General features: G+C 44.0%; 2 protein-coding genes across 5 annotated transcripts in view; one reads left to right on the top strand and one right to left on the bottom strand.

Annotated features, from left to right (window-relative positions):
• Window positions 1-22,954, bottom strand: part of LOC126210406 (speckle-type POZ protein-like) — a 517,155-nt gene that overhangs the window by 222,516 nt on the left and 271,685 nt on the right. The gene's annotated exons all lie outside the window — the stretch shown is intronic.
• LOC126210403 (protein abnormal spindle-like) overlaps window positions 1-22,954 on the top strand; it is a 232,247-nt gene that overhangs the window by 3,390 nt on the left and 205,903 nt on the right. Inside the window, exon 5 of one of the 3 annotated variants that reach the window (XR_007540660.1) lies at window positions 9,020-9,111. The exons of the other annotated variants lie outside the window; for them this stretch is intronic. The gene's annotated coding sequence lies outside the window, so the exon portion shown is untranslated. Of the gene's footprint in view, window positions 1-9,019; window positions 9,112-22,954 lie in introns of those variants that run through there. 3 annotated transcript variants of the gene reach the window in all.

Below are 22,954 nucleotides of genomic sequence, written 5' to 3'. Positions count from 1 at the left end.
ACAGATTTCTGCACACAGGTGATGTGATTTAATGTCACAGAAAATGTTACGTTTATGGCCAATTGCGCATGAACTGGTAATATTGTGATATTTACCCAAGCGTTGGATTCTGCACTGTATAAGAGTGGAAATTTTGTGTAGTTACAGCCAGTAAACCTAGAAAGCTTACAATTCAGCAGAAAACGGTAGTTCTTATTGCTGAAGACAATCATAACATTAAAATCTTGCATGGCAGAGAAATATGATTTGATGCTGTCGTCTTTATGTGGTATGATAAAAAAAAATGAGGCCTTTGACTGCTGAAACTCGTAGTTCTGGTGCATTAAATAGGAAGAACATTCATGCTTCATTGTGTTCGTCAGGATAGAAGTCAGGAGCGGAGGGCGTTGTAAAATGAAAATTGAGTGGAATGGACTCAGTTTATTCTTGTAATGATGGTACAGTGGTGCCTACGTAGGGCCGAGCAGCCCCAAGAGGGGTTGCCGTCTGCTCATCAGAGAGGCAGAGGCTAGAGGAGCGACTACTCGGGGCCGAGGTCAGAAGCTAAGAGAACGCGGAGCTGTTTCCATGCCGCCCTCGCTGCTCCCGGCCGCGTCCCCACGTGATCACACGATTCGTCTCTGATTGGAGGATTGATTCCGCCAACGCGCCTTGCTAGTAGCGTGCCCCCGTCAGCGCAACCGACCCGTGGGACTTGAGTCTGACCGAGGAGCACGTGGCAGGAATGTGCCGACCATGGACTTCCGGCCAGCACCTTCCACCACAGTATGCCTAAGCCGGCTATGGCCGAACATTATGCGTGGAAAAATTTAATTTAATAAAATTTTGTCGGCAATGATCGCTCTTTGGGGGTCTCCTCCCTGCACATCCTTTCCCCTTCCGAAGAAGGCTCTCTGGATGAAAATGAATGAGCTTATTCTAATTGAATCTGCTGAGCCGGCAGAGTTCTGAGCTCAGGTAACAGCGTCGGAGAGCGCTAGTGGCTCTGCGTCCGAGACTAAGACATTGTAAGTGCAACTTAAAAGTAAGTTTATTGAAAAGCAATAATAAACGAATAGCTGATGTCACAAAGACGTTTGATTCCATTTTAACAGAAAAACTTAAGTGTTCAACAGGTAAATTGATTACGTTGTTGATTAAAAGAAACTGCTACTGAACATAACGTACATACGTACGTACTTCCCTTTCCCCTTCCAAAGAGCGGAGGGCATAAACGATAAAAGCCTTGTTCATGTACTTAGTATATGACAATAGAGGTCTGGTAACATCAAGTTACACCAAGGTAGTGTGGATATGAACAGTGTGTGTGTGTTGTTAGTTGTTATTGGGCGTATGAAGTGTTCTGTAAATGTGTGACTAATGGTAGCTGATGGCGGATACGAACTGAAGGCCAATAGGTGCTATCAGAGATACTTCCAGTCGAGAAACAATGAAACTTAAAAGGGGAACACCGAATATGACACAAAAATAGCGTATAACCATAAAGTGTACTAACATTAATCATAACTATAAATTGATAACAATAAAACATGACATTGAAGTAATAATAATTGACAAGAAATAAAATAAAGGGAATATTTCCCGAACGTAAACTTCCGAATCGGATACGAAATCCGTCAGGGGATGTTGTTTTTTTAGTCGGTTGATGAAGTGTATAAAGGACTACGTCAGTAGAATCCGACAGTGTGTGTATATAACAACATTGTTCTTAAAAGTGCAGTTTGCACTGTCAGATGGTGAAAAGCAACGAATCCGTTGAGCAACGTAAAAGGCTGCCGTTTGGGGAACGGTATCTGAATCTTTGGCAGAATCCGATGATTTTGCAATGGAATTGCCATTTAGAAGAAAGTGGCGTTGTATAAAATGTAATAAAAGAGCGTCTGGGGCTCAGTTCATTTGTGGTTGAGTGCCAAAGGCGTAGTGTGAGTGCAAATTGTCTCACGGTAATTGATGTATGAATTGTTTTGTGGTCAACCGAGGAGCCTAGGATTCGGTGACGTGTAAGTACAAGTTCGCGGTGCGTATGAGCTACCTGCGAGTGACTAGACTATTAAGTTCAGCAGTGCATTAGTGCAATCTGCAGACTTGGATTGATGATTATGTAATTTGCAGGGCAATGGAGCAACCTGCGGACAGTGCTAAGGCAACCTGTCTAATAATTGAGGGGTAGGCAGTGCATTGGAGCTATCTGCGATACTGTGGTTCAGCGGGCCTAAGGGCGTCCGTCTGACTTAATAAGAATTAGTGTAGGCATATGGGTTTCCTGCGATACATGTAATAAAAGTATCAGCGGCATTATTAGCGACCTGCTGTACTAGGAAAATGTCGACTGTTCAAGCAATAAAAATAGCTCTGAAGCTAGAATAGCATACATGCATAAATAGCGTCACTTTTTGTGCGCGCAGTACATAACACTACATAAAATGAAAATCATGAACTATAAATCACTAGCGCTAGCATAATGACATAATTAAACACAATGACATATATTGACGGGAAAATAAAAACACAATGGTGTATAATAATAATGCTGTAAGTAGTCGGAACGCTCAACGTTGACATGTAACACTGACCATCTGGGGCTGGCTGCTAGGCTGCGTGTGTGTTAGTTTTAAAACTGACGATAACAAATTGAACTGAAAGGACAACTAGGCACAGTTCCCGTAGCGCTTACATCACCGGCTAATTAGACGCAAAGTACGTATCTCACAATGGATCATGGGCCGATATTTTGGGGCAAGACTGCAACAAGGGAGAGCAATATCTCGGTGTAAATGGGTGGTAAGATTAAAAGACCAGTACTGTCGGAAGAGGGTACCTAACATGTTGTTGGGGCCTCCTCATCGACAGAAGAAGGAAAACAGGATAGAACAATGACCACGGCGGTAGAGTAAAATAAATGGGGAGGGCAAAAATAACTGCGTAGCAACCAAAGAACAATCGCCCACCGATATACGGCAGCACGGACGACTGGTCGTTTGTGCCACGTCAGTAGCGTGAAAAACCCGTGGCATTGCATTGGTTTGCCCATATCTGGCCTTGTCCAAGGAAGATAACGTTAAATGTCCTCATAGTTCGATGTGTAAGAGGGTTAGGGCTGTAGGTTGTAGCTTATACAATGAATCAAAGCAGTAGTGAAACTTCACTTATAGGATTGGCAGACTAAGGTATGCAGAATAATGTAAATCGTTAAGAACTTCGTGTGATTTATCCAGCTAATGTGAAACAAAACGAGGAAAAGAATTTAAACAATGAATCACATCTACTTAATGTTTATGTTAAGATTTATTGGGATGTTTGAATGAATTTTGTTTGCCGTGTCTTCCGGCTGCATGAAAGAAACCAGCTTGGAGCTGTTAGCGAGCGCGAAGCGCACGCGTAGGTGCGGAGTAGGCACCGGCACGTCAGCGGTTATGTGAGACGGCGTGTAGCCGCGAGAGACCGGCCGCTACTGCAGCGACAAATATCACGCGCTTAGCGTGTACAAGAAATAACGGTGAATAAGAAATTGCTAATTACCTAGAATAAGAGTTTTTTAAAAAGGCTGTTAGTTATATAAAATGATGGTAAATGCATTGTAGTCTGTCATACACGGAGGATAGGGCAGTAATTTGCGGTTTGTTTTTGTAACTACTCGGACGCGCCGCGTCTTGAGACGCTGGAGGATACGTCATCGCGCGGAGCGCTGTTACTGGCTGAGAAAAAATGATGGCCGCTGGCTAGTTCTTCGCAAGGGAAAGGGACAGCGCTCAAGAGAGGAGGGGAGGCGACAGCTGATGTTGCCCCGCCAACAGCTGGTCCCGTAAACAAAGCGTACGAGGCGTATGCATTTCAAGTCCTGGCTTTATCTGTTCCGATTACTTACGAATAGCTGCAGCAAATACAGAACTACGACATATAGTACAATACACTAGACGTCAACGTAACAAGTATTAAGAAAAGCTCGGAGTAAAAATACTCCACATGTACTGGTTTGCCAAATAGATGGCAATAGAGGACATTGAAGAATATTATTCGGAGTTAGCAGCCGCGGTTCTGCCAACACAAAGTGTAATGGTTGCATTTGAAGCAAGTCAGTTGCGTGACGTCTAATGCGTGGCATTGCTTGCAAAACATAAAACATAATCATACATATGAAAATGAGCAAAACTACATGACATGACTGGAAATTGACAATTGAGAATGGCTGGGAACTCCGTGGTGGCCAGGCACGTCTTGCTTCAAAGTCCCTGGAGAAAATGACTTAAACTAAGCTGCAATAAAACATAACATAAAACTCTAATTAGGCGTGATTAATCACGCGACCTCAACCCATAAGGGTGTCGATTCCGCAAAGGGTATCTACAACCCTGTGGGGGGTAATCTCCTCCGTTTTTTCTTTCGTCTTTGTTCCACTTGAGGTGGAGGTGACACAGGCGGATCGGGGGCTGCGACCTGTTGTGGTGACACAGCCCTACCGTGGTAAGGTTGCAGGCGGTCAAAGTGCACTATCACCGTACGATCGGTTAATTGCAGGTCTGCATTGACTGGTGAGGTCAACCGTACAATCCGATACGGGCCATCAAAGCGGGGAGAGAACTTTTTAGTTCGTCCCTTTTTGATTGCCGGGTTTCGTAGTAACACTAAATCACCTGTTTGATAAGTCGGTAAAACAGCATTTTTGTTCTGCCTGTGCAACTGTTTTAGTAGCTTTGATATTATTCCTCTTTACCTTATACCAGATCGCTTTTAGCCGGCGGGCTAAACCTTTTACTTCCTTCATTTCTACACCTTGAGGTAGTTTGTCTATTTCGAACGGCGAATTCATCGGCCGTCCAAACACAGCTTCGTAAGGGGTATACCCCGTGGATTCATGTATTCGGGTGTTGTATGCAGAAGAAATATACGGTACATATCTGTCCCAATCAGCGTGCGTTTTTGCAACATAATAGGATAACAATTTACAAATTGTATGGTGTACGCGTTCAACGCGACCGTTGGCCTTAGGATGGAAGGGAGTTGTACGCCATTTTTTTATTCTTAGCAATTTACAAACTTGTACAAATAAAGTAGACATGAAATTGGTTCCTTGATCCGTTAAAATGGCATCAGGACTTCCAAAAGGTAGTATCACACGATTTACAAACTCTCTCGCCACAGTTTCAGCTGTCATGTCGGGGAGGGGAACCAAAATTAGATAACGTGAAAAGTGATCAATAACAGACAAAATGTATTTGTTATCTTGTTGCGACTGTGGAAAAGGACCTTGGAAATCTAAAGCAAGACTTTCGAAGGGTGAAGATGCCTGAGGAAGTGTTTGCAGCGGCACTCGCGGGTGCCTATTTTGTGCTCGTTGTGCACACGGCGGGCAAGATCTTACATACCTGTCCACGTCACGTTGTCGGTATTGCCACCAATAACGTGTCGCAATTCGAGCGTTCGTAGCGTGTTTTCCGCTGTGACATGCTTGGATTGTATCATAGCATTGCCGTATTATACGTTGCTGCAAGCATTCCGGTATTACCAAACGATTTCCATGGGGAGTTCTTCGATACAATAGGTCGTCTATTACTTCAAATTCTGGCAAGGTGGTGTATCTTTGACATTGAACGTCCACCTGCTGTGCTTCTTTTAACTCTTCAATTGATACCTCATCTGATTGAATGACACGCACTTTTCTACTTAACGCATCAGCATTTTGATGCAACCGACCAGGCTTGTGCCGAACTTCAAAATCATATTCTGACAGTTTCATGGCCCAGCGCATAAGTTTGCTGCTAGGGTCTTTAAGATTCAATAACCACTGCAGAGCAGAGTGATCGGTAAGAACTGTAAACTTGCGACCATAAAGGTAACATCTAAAATAATTAATTCCAAATAGAAGGGCAAGCAATTCCTTTTCTGTAGTACTGTAATTAGTTTCTGCTTTATTCAGTTGACGAGAGGCATACCCAACGGGTTTTTCCTCACCATCTTGCACTTGGCTTAGGACACATCCTACAGCAAAATCAGATGCGTCACAAGATAAAATAAAAGGTTCAGCGAAGTCTGGGTAAACAAGTAGAGGTGAACTAGTTAAAATAGTTTTCACTGTTTGAAAGGCGGTCGAACATTCCTCCATCCAAACAAAAGGAGTATCCTTTTTCAACAATTTAGTAAGTGGTTTGGTAATAGTAGCATAATCTTTAACAAAACGGCGGTAATAATTTGCAAGGCCAAGGAAGGATTGTAATTCCTTTAAATTTGTTGGAATAGGAAAAGTGTCTACTGCTTCAGTTAATCGTGGATCTGGCTTGACTGGAACTGATGACATGACCTAAATACTGCACTTGTGATTGAGCAAAAGAACATTTTTCTAATTTTAAGCTTAAATTAGCATTTTGCAAGCGCAACAGTACACTTCGTAGATGTTCAGCATGTTCAGCAATGGATTTTGAAAATATAATTATATCATCAAGATACACAAGGCACATAGTAGGTTTCAACCCACGTAATAGCAGATCTGCAAATCGCTGAAAGGTTGCTGGCGCGTTGCGAAGCCCGAAAGGCATCCTTAAGAATTCATATAAGCCACCAGGAACTACAAAAGCTGTCTTAGCACGATCTTGAGGAGCAATTGGAATTTGATGATACCCACTGCGCATGTCTAATGTTGTGAAGTACCGGCAATTGCCCAGACGATCGAGTGTTTCGTCGATCCGGGGTGATGGATAATGATCTGGGGTAGTAACTTTGTTTACTGCTCGCATGTCTACACAGAGGCGATAGGATTTTTCTCCGTCTATAGACTTCTTTGGAACGACTACAATTGGGCTAGACCACGCACTAGAAGAGGGTTGTATTATTCCTGCTTCTAGTTGCTGTTGTATAGTTTCCTCTACCACTGACTGAAGATGGTAGGGAATTCGGTACCCTTTTTGAGCTATTGGCCTAGCATTTCCGGTTGGAATCTCATGTTGGATTAGATCTGTTGCTGGTAAATATTTACTGTCTTCAAACAACCATGAATACTCATTCAATACTTCATTTATTAGCTTTTGTTCATGCAATGGGAGGTGACTAAGCTTAGCTTTAAACTTATCTGTCAGATGTGACGTGATTGTCAAAAGGTGTTGAGAGGCGGCAGCAGCCTTTTTCTTTTTCAGAGAAGGGGTTCTCTTTGACAACTCATCTTCTGTGATAACCTGTAAGCTGGCTAATACTGTACCACGCGGTATTAAAGCTTGCTTGTGACTAAAATTGTCTAAACACACGGGTACGCAATTTTCTTTCTGAACTTGCTGTGCTTTGCACAGGCTACGTTTTACGTGGACCTGCATCTGGTCAAGAGTTTCATTCTGGCAGAGTGGATCTACCAAGAAATGAACCTCTTCGGATTCGCGTATCCCGACAGGCACCCAAAGGATCTTTCCTGTGCCTTCTGGTATCTCCACAGGATTATCGGCTTTTAGCATCGTTACGGGAGACTCCGAAACTTGGGAAACGGATCCTTTTTTCCCAGCTCCGCTCGCCCGTAACGTGCAGTCACGTCCAAAACGGTGCACGTTGTCGCCGAATTGGACGGTACTTAACCTATAGTCAATAACCCCCTGGAAATGACGCAGAAAGTCACTTCCCAGGATGATGTCGTAATCCGTGCGCCTGTTCCGTACAACCTCCATCGTAAAAGCATATTCTGTGGAGTCCAACATGAACTCAACGCAACAGCTGCCATCAGGTTTCACTATGCCGGGACCAATACCACTGATACGGTACCGCGGCGGTTGCAATGTTCTTTTATCTCTCTTCGATAAAAATGCCAAGCTGATTTGTGCGCCTGTGTCAATTAGCACGCGTATTGGTTTGCGGCCTCTGACACCATCGACAACCACGCTTGCCACCTGTGTGATTCCCTTATAAGCTAGGGGGGTCACTATTTTTAACGGGGGCCGGGAGGGGTGGCACTTCCTGCCCCGCGGCCGTTTCCCGAATTCTGTGATTGGTTTGCATTTCGCCTGGAATTTGCAGGCGGTTGTGGCCTACTATTTGGACAATGCACGCTTTGGTGACCCATGTTCCTGCACTGATGACAACATGGCACGCGACATTGCTCTGCCACATGTCCTTGTCTATTACAGCGCCCACACTTAGTATCGTTCGAAAAGACACGTCGGGGCTCTCTTTGCCGCGCGGAGACGGCCACAAATCGGCTCGCCTCCTCTCTCAAGAGTGCTAATCGCACGGCTTCGTGTAAGGTGCGGGGGGAAGCTACCTCGATTTCGCCCCCTATTTGAGGGTTTATGCCACGAATAAACACGTCTATCGCACAACATTCTGATTCTTCCAACAGAACCTCGTTACGAGCAGAACTGGCACTTAGTGCGTACGTGTGGCATGCGACGCTTCGAATCCTGTCCGCGAATGCTTCTAAATCTTCACCCGCTTTTTGCTTGAGGGTGGAAAGCAAGTCGCGATAGTAACTAGTACCACGTTTGTCTGTATACCTTTCAATCAACCCTGTTGCAAGGGACTGGAAGGTAGGGGCATTTTTCAAGCTCTCGACCGACTGCACGTAGTTCCGCGCTTCGCCGGTGAGTTTCATTTTCGTCACGTTTAAGAGAAATTCATCTGGCCAACCGCAAAGCTTTCCGATGTCCTGGATATTCTGCACAAGCGTTTGAATATCCTCGTGTGGCTTTCCAGCGAACGCCGGAATAAACGCTACTGTTGGAAAGCTCTGCACCAAAGTAGAGGTGGCTACTGCCACAGGTGATTCTGCACTAGTAGGTGGTGGAGTCACCTGCTTCGGCTGTTCTTCCACTAGCACTTGCTTAGCAACATTAGATTGCGGAGAAGCCATTTTAAGATCTAGCTGTTGCTTAAGCTCCGCGTTAGTTAGAATTAATTGATTTAACTGGGACTGCAGCGCCAAGAGGGGATCATCATCCTCTCCGACTGCTCCTACCTCCGATTGCTGCCTGGTGATCGGCATGTTAAAATAGTGTGGGCATCTACACCACCGTAGCGTCGCTAGTGACTTACATTATTTGGTGGCGCGCAGACGACGGACGACGGACGGCGGCGGTGGCGGAGAGCGGCGGCAGGCGCGTCGATCACGCGCGGGCGCAGCAGGCGGCGGGCGACAGCACGGACAGCTGCGACGGCGGGGCGGCGAGAGGGCCGCACCCCGGACCCTGGCGCAGGCGGTGACCCGTGGCAGCTACGGACAGCGGCGGCGGCGGCGAGCGTGACTGCATCGCGGACCCTCCTCGGCTCGCGTCCGGCGGCGAACTGAGTCACGCTGACCGACAAAAGCAATCTTTGATACCAAGTCCTCTGTTTGCGCATATGCATTTGTGATCTGTACCATCTCTGAATGTAAAGTACTTTAGCTACCATTCTTTTATTTAAGACCTCACGATGCCGCTGTACTAAAATTGCTCTCCACCACCTCTGAATAACTACTGCACTCTCCCTTTGTCTAATAAAAATTCTCCTCTGTTGTTTCCCAGGCAGTACTTTCCTGGCCCATTTTTGTATCACTACAGCAGCAGCTTTTTTCATTAGAAAAATATTTCATACTTCATTAACTTTGTTGCTCTAAATTTCTGCTGAATTGTAATAGCTGATTTTCTTATTCTTCACTAGTTATGATCAAATTTCTTCTCCACCAACGTTGTAGCTTCACTGCAGCAGCCTCATACTTAGGTAGCTAAAAAAACAAAAAAACATAACAATAGAGTTAGAACATATAGACTCAAATTCATTTATTAAACTATGATTTGACTATTTACCTGAAACTTCAGGAGTATCTGCCACAGTAACGAAAGCGTTTTTTCTCTGTGAGCATCTACAATGTCACATGATGTAATATTGCTTTTTATATCAAAGCCTGCCGAAATTAGAGATGCAAACGCTGAGTTCCAGTGCACGGACCTGGCCGCGGCCACGCCCCCTTCCCGCCGGCAGCCTGCGCGCTGCCCGCTGAGCACAACACACCACGCCGCCTCACACCACGCGCCCCCCCGCAGTGACTCACCAGTGGTGATATCTTTACATTTTCAACTTATTCCAACAAAAGAAAAGAAACATTTTTACTTCAACTTAGCAACAAGAACACTTGGCATGTTTACCTAATTCACACTGTCATGTTTTGTTCTAATTTTGTTTTGATATTTTATGATGTTTTGATATTTTATGATGATTTGATATTTTATGATGATTCAGGTATGTAAGTCCCCTTGCGACCCATAGGAGGTCTTTAGAATCTCTATACCCTCCCATAGATTAAGACCCCTGCCGTCTTCCGTGAGGGCCATTCTTAATCAAGTAATGTTCACTTTGTTTTGCAAGCTAAATTTGTTTACATTCAAATAATAATTACATTGAGCGATTTCACATACGTTCTCCGCTCCCACGGAAGGGGGAGGAATGTAAAGGATGAGCCAGACAATAGGGGATTTTACTTTATTATTTGAGCCTCAAACCGGTAACTTCGTTTTTCCATTACGGCCAAGCCACGGCCGGCAGTGTTAGCTGCCTGTAAATTCCTTCGTCCCACGGTCTAGTAACAGGAAGTCAGCACCGAGAAAGGGCACCTTGATCACACGCCTCTCTCGTGTGCTGACGAGGTAACGCCGCCCCAGGCGTCGCTTAGCAGCCAACGCTCTGGAAAGTTCCATGCCGCCCGCACGGTTTGCTCGGTCCTGACCAATCAGGGTGGAGGAAGCCGCGTGGTGCGTCGAATATACCCGGCCGCCCGTCGCCGGGCCCGCTCTCTTGTATTCTTGCTCACCCGCGAGTCGGATGCGCGCCCTGTAGCACTGAACATCCCCCGCTTCTCCCGGTGCTGCGGCACTGTGGACTTAGTTTTGGCAGACAACCACTTTCGGTAGCTTCGCGAACAATGTTCGCCAAATTGTAAGCTCTGGCTCACCCTCACCTCCCTAGGCCTATGTAGCCCCTTTCATCATGCTTTAGCCAATAAATAGCCTTTCTCTAAAATTTACACTATTATTCCATAACGCCCACCGCCTGCCCATACCCGCCATCCTGTACAAACCTATCCATTTCCCTTTCTAAATGTTCTAACCTGCATGCCCGATTAAGGGATCTGACATTCCACACTCCGATCCGTACGACACAAATTTATTTTCTCCTGATAGCGACGTCCTACTGAGTAGCCCCTGTCTTGAAACATACAACACAGTAATTACCGAGCTATCCAAAATACAACGGTACACATTTTTAAAATGAAAAGGAGCAATTTAGTACACAAATGTCTAACACCGAAGGCTTTTTCTCGAGCACAGGAACTTGACAAGTCCTTAACCTGTTACCTTGTCTGATCATGATACATACTGAAACCTTTGACTAACAGACACAGTGAGGTATTCAGATTCAGCCAACTGGCCCACGCACCATTACACAGCATAATAAAGAAACCGTACATGACACACAGTCTGGCCGGCCGCGGTGGTCTAGCGGTTCAGGCGCTCAGTCCGAAACCGCGCGACTGCTACGGTCGCAGGTTCGAATCCTGCCTCGGGCATGGATGTGTGTGATGTCGTTAGGTTAGTTAGGTTTAAGTAGTTCTAAGTTCTAGGGGACTCCAGAATGAGATTTTCACTCTGCAGCGGAGTGTGCGCTGATATGAAACTTCCTGGCAGATTAAAACTGTGTGCCCGACCGAGACTCGAACTCGGGACCTTTGCCTTTCGCGGGCAAGTGCTCTACCAACTGAGCTACCGAAGCACGACTCACGCCCGGTACTCACAGCTTTACTTCTGCCAGTACCTCGTCTCCTACCTTCCAAACTTTACAGAAGCTCTCCTGCGAACCTTGCAGAACCAGCACTCCTGAAAGAAAGGATATTGCGGAGACATGGCTTAGCCACAGCCTGGGGAATGTTTCCAGAATGAGATTTTCAGTTTTAATCTGCCAGGAAGTTTCATATCAGCGCACACTCCGCTGCAGAGTGAAAACAGTTTTAATCTGCCAGGAAGTTTCATATCAGTGCACACTCCGCTGCAGAGTGAAAATCTCATTCTGGAAACATCCCCCAGGCTGTGGCTAACCCATGTCTCCGCAATATCCTTTCTTTCAGGAGTGCTAGTTCTGCAAGGTTCGCAGGAGAGCTTCTGTAAAGTTTGGAAGGTAGGAGACGAGGTACTGGCAGAAGTAAAGCTGTGAGTACCGGGCGTGAGTCGTGCTTCGGTAGCTCAGTTGGTAGAGCACTTGCCCGCGAAAGGCAAAGGTCCCGAGTTCGAGTCTCGGTCGGGCACACAGTTTTAATCTGCCAGGAAGTTTCTAGGGGACTGATGACCACAGATGTTAAGTCCCATAGTGCTCAGAACCATTTGAACCATTTTTTTTGACACAGTCTGCTTACAACAGAAATAGATACAGCATTAAATTTCAATAGTATAATATAAAAATCCGAATGCACACGGTGACAAGACGTCTGGATTGGACCCCCACTGACAGCATAAACGGTAATGACACGTTTAAACGTTAACTACTCTGTCCCATTAACAGGAAATTAAAATACAACAGTAATTACAAAATGAAAGTGTGAACTCTCATAGGATAGGACTACAAGACGCGCGACCGACCAACGCTTCAGTTCGGATCACACTGTAGTTCAGTGGACTTGTGGTAATTTAACAGGTACGGCAAACGGCCTAAATGCATGCAGCCCAGCTCGCAGGCAAACGATCATCACAGCACAAGCGCTTCGGCGACACAAACATCAAAACCCGCTTACTGAACAGACGCTGGGACGCTCACTGTGAGGTCCAGACTGTGAAGCACGTACTAGACGGTGCGCCTAAACTGTACACCTATGCACCAGCGCACCAAGCGTGCATATGTGTAATTACAGGCTGGTTAAAGTCGACCTATTACAGCATCCACGAGGAATTTACCTGCCGCACATGCGCAGTAGACTGTAGTAACGCGCAAAACGCAAATAGAACTGTCTGATCCCTTGTAAAGTCGTCCGTTCTACCACGGGAAACACAAGGGGAACAGTGTGACATATTGTAACATCATTCGTTCAAATTATTTGAGGTCAAGGATCCTGTTTAATAACAAGTTGTTTTCTTGTTATTATTTATTAATTGACTGTTTTCTCTGGTATAGGTTACTACTGTTCTGAATTACGGGCTCAACAGTTAGTTTTACATTACGACACTTGGTTACACAAGTATATGTGTATCTAAATTTACATTTACACTGCATTTTACACATGGAGGACGCGCTTATTTTAGGGGCTATTGCCCTGGTAGTGACTAATTATTCGGATTAAGGATCAACGGTGAAAACTAAAAGCCACACTTGGTTGAGTTCGACTCTGGGCCAGTGTTCATGCGTTTCTTAAAAGTGTTTAAAAGCCAGTTGGTGAAAGGAAGGAACGAAGGCATTCGAATATATTCACTGCTAATGAAAGAAGTGAGGCCTGGAGATCCGCAGGAATTCCGGAACTTCGTGAGGCTGGACATGGCCTGTTTCTAGAAACTGCTCCCTGTGATAATAGAAGACGGAATTAGCAAGTGTGACTCAGAGATGAGGGGGACTATCTCACATTGTCGAAAGAAAGAATTAAGTCATATGTTTGCAGGTTTCGTGACCAGCCAACATCACTGATAAAATAACGGTACATGCCCTGTTATGTTGCAGGCTGGTTGTAACATTGCGTTTTCTGGAGACTGGGGTCTCTTTTCAGAGTTTGGCTTTTAGCCACAGTATAGCAGAGTGCATCACTTCAAAAATGGTTCTGAGCACTATGCGACTTAACTTCTGAGGTCATCAGTCACCTAGAACTTAGAACTAATTAAACCTAACTAACCTAAGGACATCACGCACAACCATGCCCGAGGCAGGATTCGAACCTGCGGCCGTAGCGGTCGCTCGGCTCCAGACTGTAGCGCCTAGAACCGCACGGCCACTCCGGCCGGCATCATCACTTCAAAAGACCTTGTGGATTTACGCACTGCTATTTTTTAAGGCCTAGTAATTATAGACGCACTTGCCTTATGTTTCCGAGTCTGGAATATATATATTGCGGTCAATCTGAAGTTTCGGATGAGATTATCTCAAAAACTATACGTCAGGTAAAAATAGTGGATCAGACAAGTTCCTAAGCTCAAAGGGGGACATCAAATGATACTACACGTGACCGCCAGCAGCCACCCCCTTGGCTCGTGCGAGGGGAAACATTTAAATCTGAAATGGAAACACCCATTTTTATTGCAGATTCCGATTCTCCATAAAAAAGTAATCAAGTTTTGTCTGAAATTTTTTTTTAAAACCATTGACAGATTGCGCTGAAATCGAGAAAAAAGTAAAATAGTTTAGAATCCTAGAAAGACGCATTAAACCAATAAATATACACCAATTCTTTCGTTACGACAAATTAAGGTACATGGACGTAATAGAATGATGTTCCCGTGGGGTGGTTTATTAGTGTGAGTCCCCTTGTATCTCAGTTTGGGGTGCTTAATTAATGCAATTAGCCACCAAGAAATTGTTCAATCTTACCCCCATTTCTTCAGTGCATGAAGTCAGTCGTCTGCGAAAGTTGCCCACAGTTTTGAGCAGCACATCCCTTGGTGTGGCTGCACACACGAATGCGTTGCTCCATACCGTTTCTGGTTGTGGGCTTCAAAAACAATACTTTTTAAATAACCCCACAAAAGAAAATGAGATGTTAGATCTGGTCAAGGTGGAGGCCACTGAACTCATCCGCCGCGTCCTATCCACCGACTAGGTACCGTAAATTTAAGAAGTTGTAAATAGGATTCCCCAGTAACATTTCGGTTAAAAAAATACGGTCCTATCAAGTAACCTTTTAAAATTCCACACCAGACCACTATCGACCATTTGTGTTGATTGTCAACGGGTCTCTGCCTTTGTGGATTGGCAGGGGACCAATAATGACAACCATGGCGATTTAATTCGCCATTGTTTTTGAATGTGGCTTGATAGGTGAACATAACGTATCTAAAAAAGTCATTGTCACCTGTTATCATTTCCAAGGCCCATTGGCAGAAATGCATATCTTTCGTCGTTAATCCCTGTGTCAGTGTGAAATCCTCAAAACAGTTGATTTCGGTATTCCAGTTTGTCTCAGAATCGCACGACTACTAGTTTCGGGATCCAGTTGGACACAGGCGAGAACGGTAAGGCTACGAGCGTCATTTTCATTTTATTCGCGATAACGAGGTGGATGGTGCATGTATCCATTCCGGGCTCATTGAGTGCAATTTCGAATAACATTTTCTCTTGGATGTCGTCTGTCTGGGAAACGATCAGCATTCAGTTACGCAGCTGGAGCGTAATTGTTATGGCATTCACCTACAATTAGCATCATATCAACAATCTCTGTAGGAGGCTAGTGAGCCATGTTTCGCTAAAGAATAATTTACTTTAGTCACTTGATATTTACGGTTCACAATGTCTGATCGCAATGCACCTACCTTTATACTGGGCCATAGTTACCAGTTGGGCCACGGAAGCGCCTCAGTCGTGTGAGTAATACAATTGTGAAAAGTTCCGTAACGAGATTTTAATACCATTCCGCCTCCTTCCATAAAAAACTGTGGCGAGTAGGATACATTTTGTAAAACAATAGCTGAATTTGGCCTAATGAAAGAAATGGTGCACATTTTTTATCGGTTTGATGCGACCTTCTCGGATCATTCGAAATTAGAGTTCTTCCCCAATTTTACTTGTTTCAAGATTTCAGCGCAATCTGTCAACGGTTTTAAAAAATGTTTCACACAAAGCTTGATTAATTTTTACGGGAAAATCCAAATCTGAAATAAAAATGGGGGTCACTTCTAGAATCATTTGATGTCCCCCTTTGAGATTACGAACTTTTCTTACCCCCTACTTTTATCCAATGCATAGTTTTCGATGGACCAGGGTGGTCCATTGATCGTGACCGGGCAAAATATCTCACGACATAAGCGTCAAACGAAAAAACTACAATGAACGAAACTAGTCTAGCTTGAAGGGGGAAACCAGATGGCGCTACGGTTAGCCCGCTAGATGGCGCTGCCATAGGTCAAACGGATATCAACTGCGTTTCTTTAAATAGGAATCCCCATTTTTATTACACATTCGTGTAGTACGTAAAGAAATATCAATGTTTTAGTTGGACCTCTTTTTTCGTTTAGTGCTGGATGGCGCTGTAATAGTCACAAACATATGACTCACAATTTTAGACGAACAGTTGGTAACAAGTAGGAGTTTTCAATTAAAATACAGAACATAGATACGTTTGAACATTTTATTTCGGTTGTTCCAATGTGATACGTGTACCTGATAACGCATGCTGATTACCTGTAAATACCACATTAATGCAATAAATGCTCAAAATTATGTCAGTCAACCTCAATGCATTTGGCAATACGTGTAACGATATTCCTCTCAACAGCTAGAAGTTCACCTTTCGTAATGTTTGCAGATGCATTGACAAAGCGCTGATGCATGTTGTCAGGCGTTGTCGGTGGATCACGATAGCAAATATCCTTCAACTTTCCCCACAGAAAGAAATCCGGGGACGTCAGATCCGGTGAAAGTGCAGGTCATGGTATGGTGCTTCGACGACCAATCCACCTGTCACGAAATATGCTATTCAATACCGCTTAAACCGCACGCGAGCTATGTCTCGGACATCCATCAAGTTGGAAGTACATCGCCATTCTGTCATGCAGTGAAACATCTTGTAACATTTTGCTTATTTTTTTCATAGTTCCACATAACTTCTTCCTGTTTTCTCGATTGATCTGTGTTCAATTTTTCAAGGCCTATCCACTCTGCCAACTTATAACTAAATCTGAGGGGGGTGCGATGGGGAGGTTCCCTTGTAAGCAGCATACATAGCACACGCCCGTTGGGCATTTTATTACAATAGCCGTACATCAATACGATATCGACCTTTTCCGCAATTGGTACACGGTCCATTTTAACACGGGTGATGTATCACGAAGCAAACACCAGTATTGTAACAGGGCCGGTTCTATTCCAGTCCGGTTCTATTCCTAAATACCGTTATCCAAGATGGCGGCCGTGACGTCAGTCATTATGAACTGTTTTCATAACACCGTCACCCTTCCAAAGCATCGTTAGTCGAAGGTCGCATGCAATGTATCCGGCACGTGGTGCCCCTCTAATTGTTATTACCGTAGAGGGTTGTGTCATAGAGAGAGTCCATTCCAAAGCATCGTTAGTAGACAACAACAAGGTCGCACGCAGTGTATCCGGCAAGTGGTGACTCTCTAGTCGTCATTACCGGCGCGGGGTTGTGACATAGAGAGAGAAACCCTTTCTGGAACTCGAACCCTGCTCCTCCTGGGTGGAAAGGCCAAGTGCTCCCACCTAACACAATTAAACCACCAGACACACATCGAATTGATACGAAATTAAAAAATACCGGAGCCCTTTCTGGGACTCGAACCCTGATGCTCCTGGACGGAATGCTCAAGTGCCCCCCAACACATGAAACATGTCTAGATGCGGGAGAGGAAGGTTAGGTTAGTTTACTTTATTTATTTTGGTCGAGAAACTGACGCAAAGATCGATCCTAATTGCGTAATTAATCACAAAGATAGGCCCTAATTACACAACTATATGCAAAGCACTACAGAAGGACGGCATAAAATCGCAATACGCCGCGAAAACTGACGATACCATACAACTGGTGTTATCCTGCCAAGAAAAAAATTCGCAGAACCACTCGAAACCAGCGACAGAAACATCGAAACTCTACCCTACACCTACAAGCTGCCAGAGTTGATATTAGCTAACTTTGAGAAGGGTGTATTTCCTGCTTTTCATGTATGCGTGTTTCTACTGCATTACGGAGAAGTTATTATCAGAGTTTTTTTTTTCTTTGTATACGTCTACGGCATTGCATGTTTCGAATTCTTTAAGTTCAATGGGCTCCATGTACAATTAATCTTAAATAGAGTGATGGTAGAAACGCTGTCTGGACGCTTCCATACGAGGTCTACTTTTTTCGTATTTGATCTTCGTGGTCCTTATGCGCAATTAATGTTAGCTGCAGTAGAGTCGTTTGGTAGTTACCTTGAAATGAGGGTCTCTAAATTTTGTGTTTACAGTTCCTAGGAAAGAACACCGTCCTCCAAGGACTTCTGTTTGAGTTCTGAAAGCAGCTCCATGGCACTTACAGGTAACAAATCTAGAAGCCATTCGCCGAAATTCTTCAACATGACCTGGAACGGATCAATCCCACCAATGAAGTAAGCATGACGATAGTAATACTTCACCTGAAAGTTACTGGTTTATTATTCCTACTCATCAGCATTAACTTGCATTTTTTCCGCATTTAAGGCTAGCGACCATTCATCACACCAAATGGAAATTTTGTCTAAATCTTGTGTCCTCCTACAATCACTCAGCTTTGATGACTTATCGTAGACCGCTGCATCGTAGGCAGACTACTGACCCGCCAAATCATTTAAGTATAAAGAGAACAGCAGCTATCCAATTGCACTGGGCTGCATATTGGATATAGCCACTCTCGTATCTCTGAGCCTGATACATATGCTCATGCCCTAGTTAACGGGCTGCGATGGGAGATCGTGTCATATACCTTCCAGAAATCTAGAATATGTAATCCACCTGTTACCTTCCTTTATAGTTTCTAGATATATCATGTGAAATAAAGGCATGCCGAGTTTTGAACGAATGATGCTTTCTAAAATCATGCTGATTCATCAACATAAACAGCATAGCCTCAAGAATCTTTATTATATTCGAACTGAGAATACGTACAAAGATTCGGGAGCAGTCCGAAGTTAGGGATATTGGTCTGTAATTTTGAGGTCTGTTCCTTCATCTTTCTTGTATACTGGAGTGACCAGCGCTTTCTTTCGTTCCTTTATACCATTCGTTTCGATCTTCGTATTGGACGAGAAAGAAAGAAAGAGAGAGAGAGAGAGAGAGAGAGAGAGAGGCGGGGTGATGGACCAATTCCCTGGAGTACTCCTTCTAAAATCTAACAGGAATGCCATCCAGACCAGATGATTTGTCTGTTTTTCAAATCTTGACGATGCTTCCTTATGTCAGTTATACATCTTCCATACGGGGGTCCGTCCGAAGGTCAAGAGACTGCATGTTTGTACGGTTTTCATGCTTGAACGACGTCTTAAACGTGAAATTTTAAACTTAGGTTTGGCTTTTGATATCTTCAACTGCTGCACCAGACTGGTCAACAAGGAACTGACTGGAATCCTTAGACTCGCTTACCGATTTTACACACGGTCTGAAAGTTCTCGGCTCCCTGCCAAATCTTTTGCTAAGTTGTGACGGTGGCAGTTACGTGCTTCACGCATTAATATTTCGGCAGCCGGCTAATGGCTTACGAGACCTCGATTCAGTCTATTAAACGTGCTTGATTCGATTATTCTATTCCCTACAGCTTACAGCCATGAAATATCGATCAAATTATACATCTTCGTTTTCCATTAATGTCGATGGTACTTCATTCCTAAATATAAGGTTTACAAGTAGTATTGTTTAGTGCTTGTCGCAGTTATGAGTACCGGTAACTACAAGCGAGGTTCATTACAAAAGCGAATCATTACAAAAGCGATACTATCTGACTCGAAATAGCAAGGTATCTATGACAGGGTATGCTAATACACAGAAAATTCGGTGCATAACTGATTCTTTGTCTATGTGATGCACAAAACTAATTTCATTTTGTTTTGAGGTTATTTATTTATTTATTTATTGATTTTAGTTTCAGAAGCTAACCCCGATAGCCCCGCATCGCCATCACTGTCAAGATGGTACTTACTTCCGGAGGAGGGGTATGGAAAAGATGATAATGATGACGATGATGATGATGTAATATTTCTCTGTGAAATAATAAATATCGAGTAAAAGCACTACATATTTTGGAACACAACCTACGAGCAGCTTAGAGACAGAAGTGATGACACTTTCTGCGGGACCTGACCATCATTTTGCAGAACAATGCTCAAGCACGTAGAGTGCAAACCGTTACTGATTTGTTTGACTGATGGGATTGCTGAGTGCTGTACCACCTACTGCGGCCCCCTGACGTAAGTCCTCGTGAGTTCAACTCGATTTCTGACTGAAGGAAACACTTCACAGCAATTGCTTGACGACTGCTGCAACTCATCGATTAACAGACCGCGCCACTCGAACTGTCGGCACATGTGACACTGCTAAGAGCATCACTGGCAAGGGTTATACACTATGCTGGAGACTACTTTGAAGGTCAATAAAACTTTGAAAGACATATTTATTTTGTATGAGCTGTAAATAAATAGGGTCCACTGTTAAATGTCCAATCCTCGTATATAAACTCTCTCCTAGTATCCACCATCTTCTACAAGACGAGTCCCTTACAACAGAGTATACCACAGAGGTGCATGTGTGGTTGATGCTTTAGAAATACGCAGTGTGTTGCCTCTACAGTTGCTAAATTCATCGTAGCATCCACAGTGAGTAAATGATACACTTTCACTGTTGCGGCCAAAGATGCCAACACCGAGATAGAATGTATTGTACTTAAACTGCCAACAGCCTCGATTTTTACATCAGTCTATCGCACACCCTTGTTCAGTCTATTTCAGTAATGTCCAGCCTCGTACCTATCCATATATCCTCAATTTACACTATAACTTTGATGCCACTGACTGATCTCCATGACAGCAGCAATATCTCCTCCCTGTAATACTATTACTTGGAGTGCAATAAGACTCTCTTCACCAAATGTTCGGTGTTGTAATCAAGGAAGAAATTAACCGCATATTTACCTTCTCAGAGGAACCGAAAGTATAGGACCACTCGGATTACGTTTCGCAGACTCATCCATCATTCAATTTGATTTCGTTTGGCTCCCATACAACTCAGCTGATGACGCCATTCTTACGTGCTCTCCGTCCCACACAGCAACTTGTGTGATGAAGACGCTCGATCTGCTCACCACACAACGAATTCAACCACTGGTAGTGTTAAAGATTAATATGTTTTAGAACAGTTAGTCTAATTCTGAAGACGACGCTAGTTTGACTGATTATGGCATTGGTCTTCCGCTCCTAGTCTGCTTCTGTCTGTAACGGCAGGCTCAATTCAACGTCATGCTTATCTGTTGAACAAAACAAGAGTTAGTTTTACACGTTAGACAAGTAAAAATCAGTGATAGTGGTCAAGGTTCGTGGCTGGACTTGAGAGCATCTATCTTTTGTTGTGACCTTCATTATCATCCTTTAAACTGACTGGCGTGGTGATTTAGCGTCTCTGCTTAACTCAAATAGTTAAGCCCAGACTCGGCTAGCGTCGGTAATACGTCTCTACAACACTCCTACGGCCCAAATCATCAATAAGCTCTGTCGATCACGCTATTGCGTGCGACCAGCCACCTGATTTACGTCTATCTATGACGGCTCAAAACTCGTCTTTTCACACAACATCCTCATCGCACCGATTACGAATTATCCATGTTTGATGCGTCCCTATCGCCTAATTTGGATTGACTGGCTACCGGATAGTCGTTTTGATCACCGGACTCACACTATCAACACAATTGAGATAACAGGTGCGTCTCGAACACTACTGCGTCGGACAGACCACCTCATAATTATCACCCGAAACACCCACAATCGCCATACGCCGATAACGCAACGGGTGGGTCCTGAACACTACCGAGTCGGACGTCATACCAGGCACTCGTCTCAAGAAACGCAACACATTCGGTCGGACGCAATATCCACCTACCACATCACAACACGCTCAACACACCCCAAATCCATCCACCACAGAGCCAGATTTTATCCTGAAAGCTCTCCGGTCCAATAACCTTGCCATAAAATTTTGTATAGGAAGTTATCTACATAAGATAACCCCTTCTATAATTAATCTAATACTTCTAAATATTGGTCGTGTCATAGCTGAAGCAAATTTTCTATACTAAGCGACCCAGTGGTCCCCATACAACAAAATTTAACATCAAACACATAATATACACACAATCCATACCAAAATAAGACAAGCACATGAAAATAGGAAAATAAATACACACAACATAAAACAAATAATCACAAAACACAAATAAAACACTGCCTATACTAATACAAATAAACATCGCCAACAAATCACAAAAATCTAATCTAATTATACACTACATTGTTCCCGGCCGCGTTCTTCCGCAGCCGAGTGTGCAGCCCTAGTCATTCTTGTCTGTTTTGCGCAGTTTGCGTACGGCCAGGGTTCGCCGGACGTATTTTGATTATTTGTGTAGGTTCTGGATTGCGGTCTTCACTCGCTCTCCAGTTCTGCACTGGTTGATCCATTCCATTTTTATTGGTTGGTTTCCATTATTATTACCCTGGTTCTACCTACGTTCCTGTGGCGGATAATGTTTGTCCTCTATTATCGCGTCACTGTGGATTGTTTCTTCAAGTTGCATGCTTTGTGAGCTGCACCGCGGAACTTACCCGTAAGATGACAATGGTCTCTACGAGGAGTCTCAGCTTTTCTATCTAAGACCAGCCCGCAAATATGACAATTAACAGCCTTTTCATACAAGTCATCATTTTCCTTTGATTTGGTCATGGGAATATTGATGCTGTAGAGCTTGTGAACTTGCCATGAAAGTTTTCCAAGCTCAGTGAGAAGCCAAACCGATGGATCGCCCCCTACATAAGACTGATAGTTATTAAGTTTACAATCATATGCGCATACAACTTGGAACGCAACCGCATAAGGTACATGTTTTTGTGTGAAGGTTGTGTGTGAGGCTAAGGGATTCCCTACACAACGAGTAATAGGAGCCAGCAAGCATCAAAATCGGCGTACACAACAAAAGGACAACACTGCTGGTGGTGAGCATTTTTAAATTTAATGAAGTTATTTTCCTCAGTGGGCATAACAACACGTACCGGGTCCTTGCATGCACAATCTAATAGATGTGTCGCTAATAACTCTTGAGATG

Source organism: Schistocerca nitens, chromosome 10 (genome assembly GCF_023898315.1).
Source record: "Schistocerca nitens isolate TAMUIC-IGC-003100 chromosome 10, iqSchNite1.1, whole genome shotgun sequence".
Lineage (NCBI taxonomy): Eukaryota > Metazoa > Arthropoda > Insecta > Orthoptera > Acrididae > Schistocerca > Schistocerca nitens.
The sequence above is the reverse complement of the archived record's forward strand: the minus strand, read 5'-3'. Positions and strand labels throughout refer to the sequence as shown.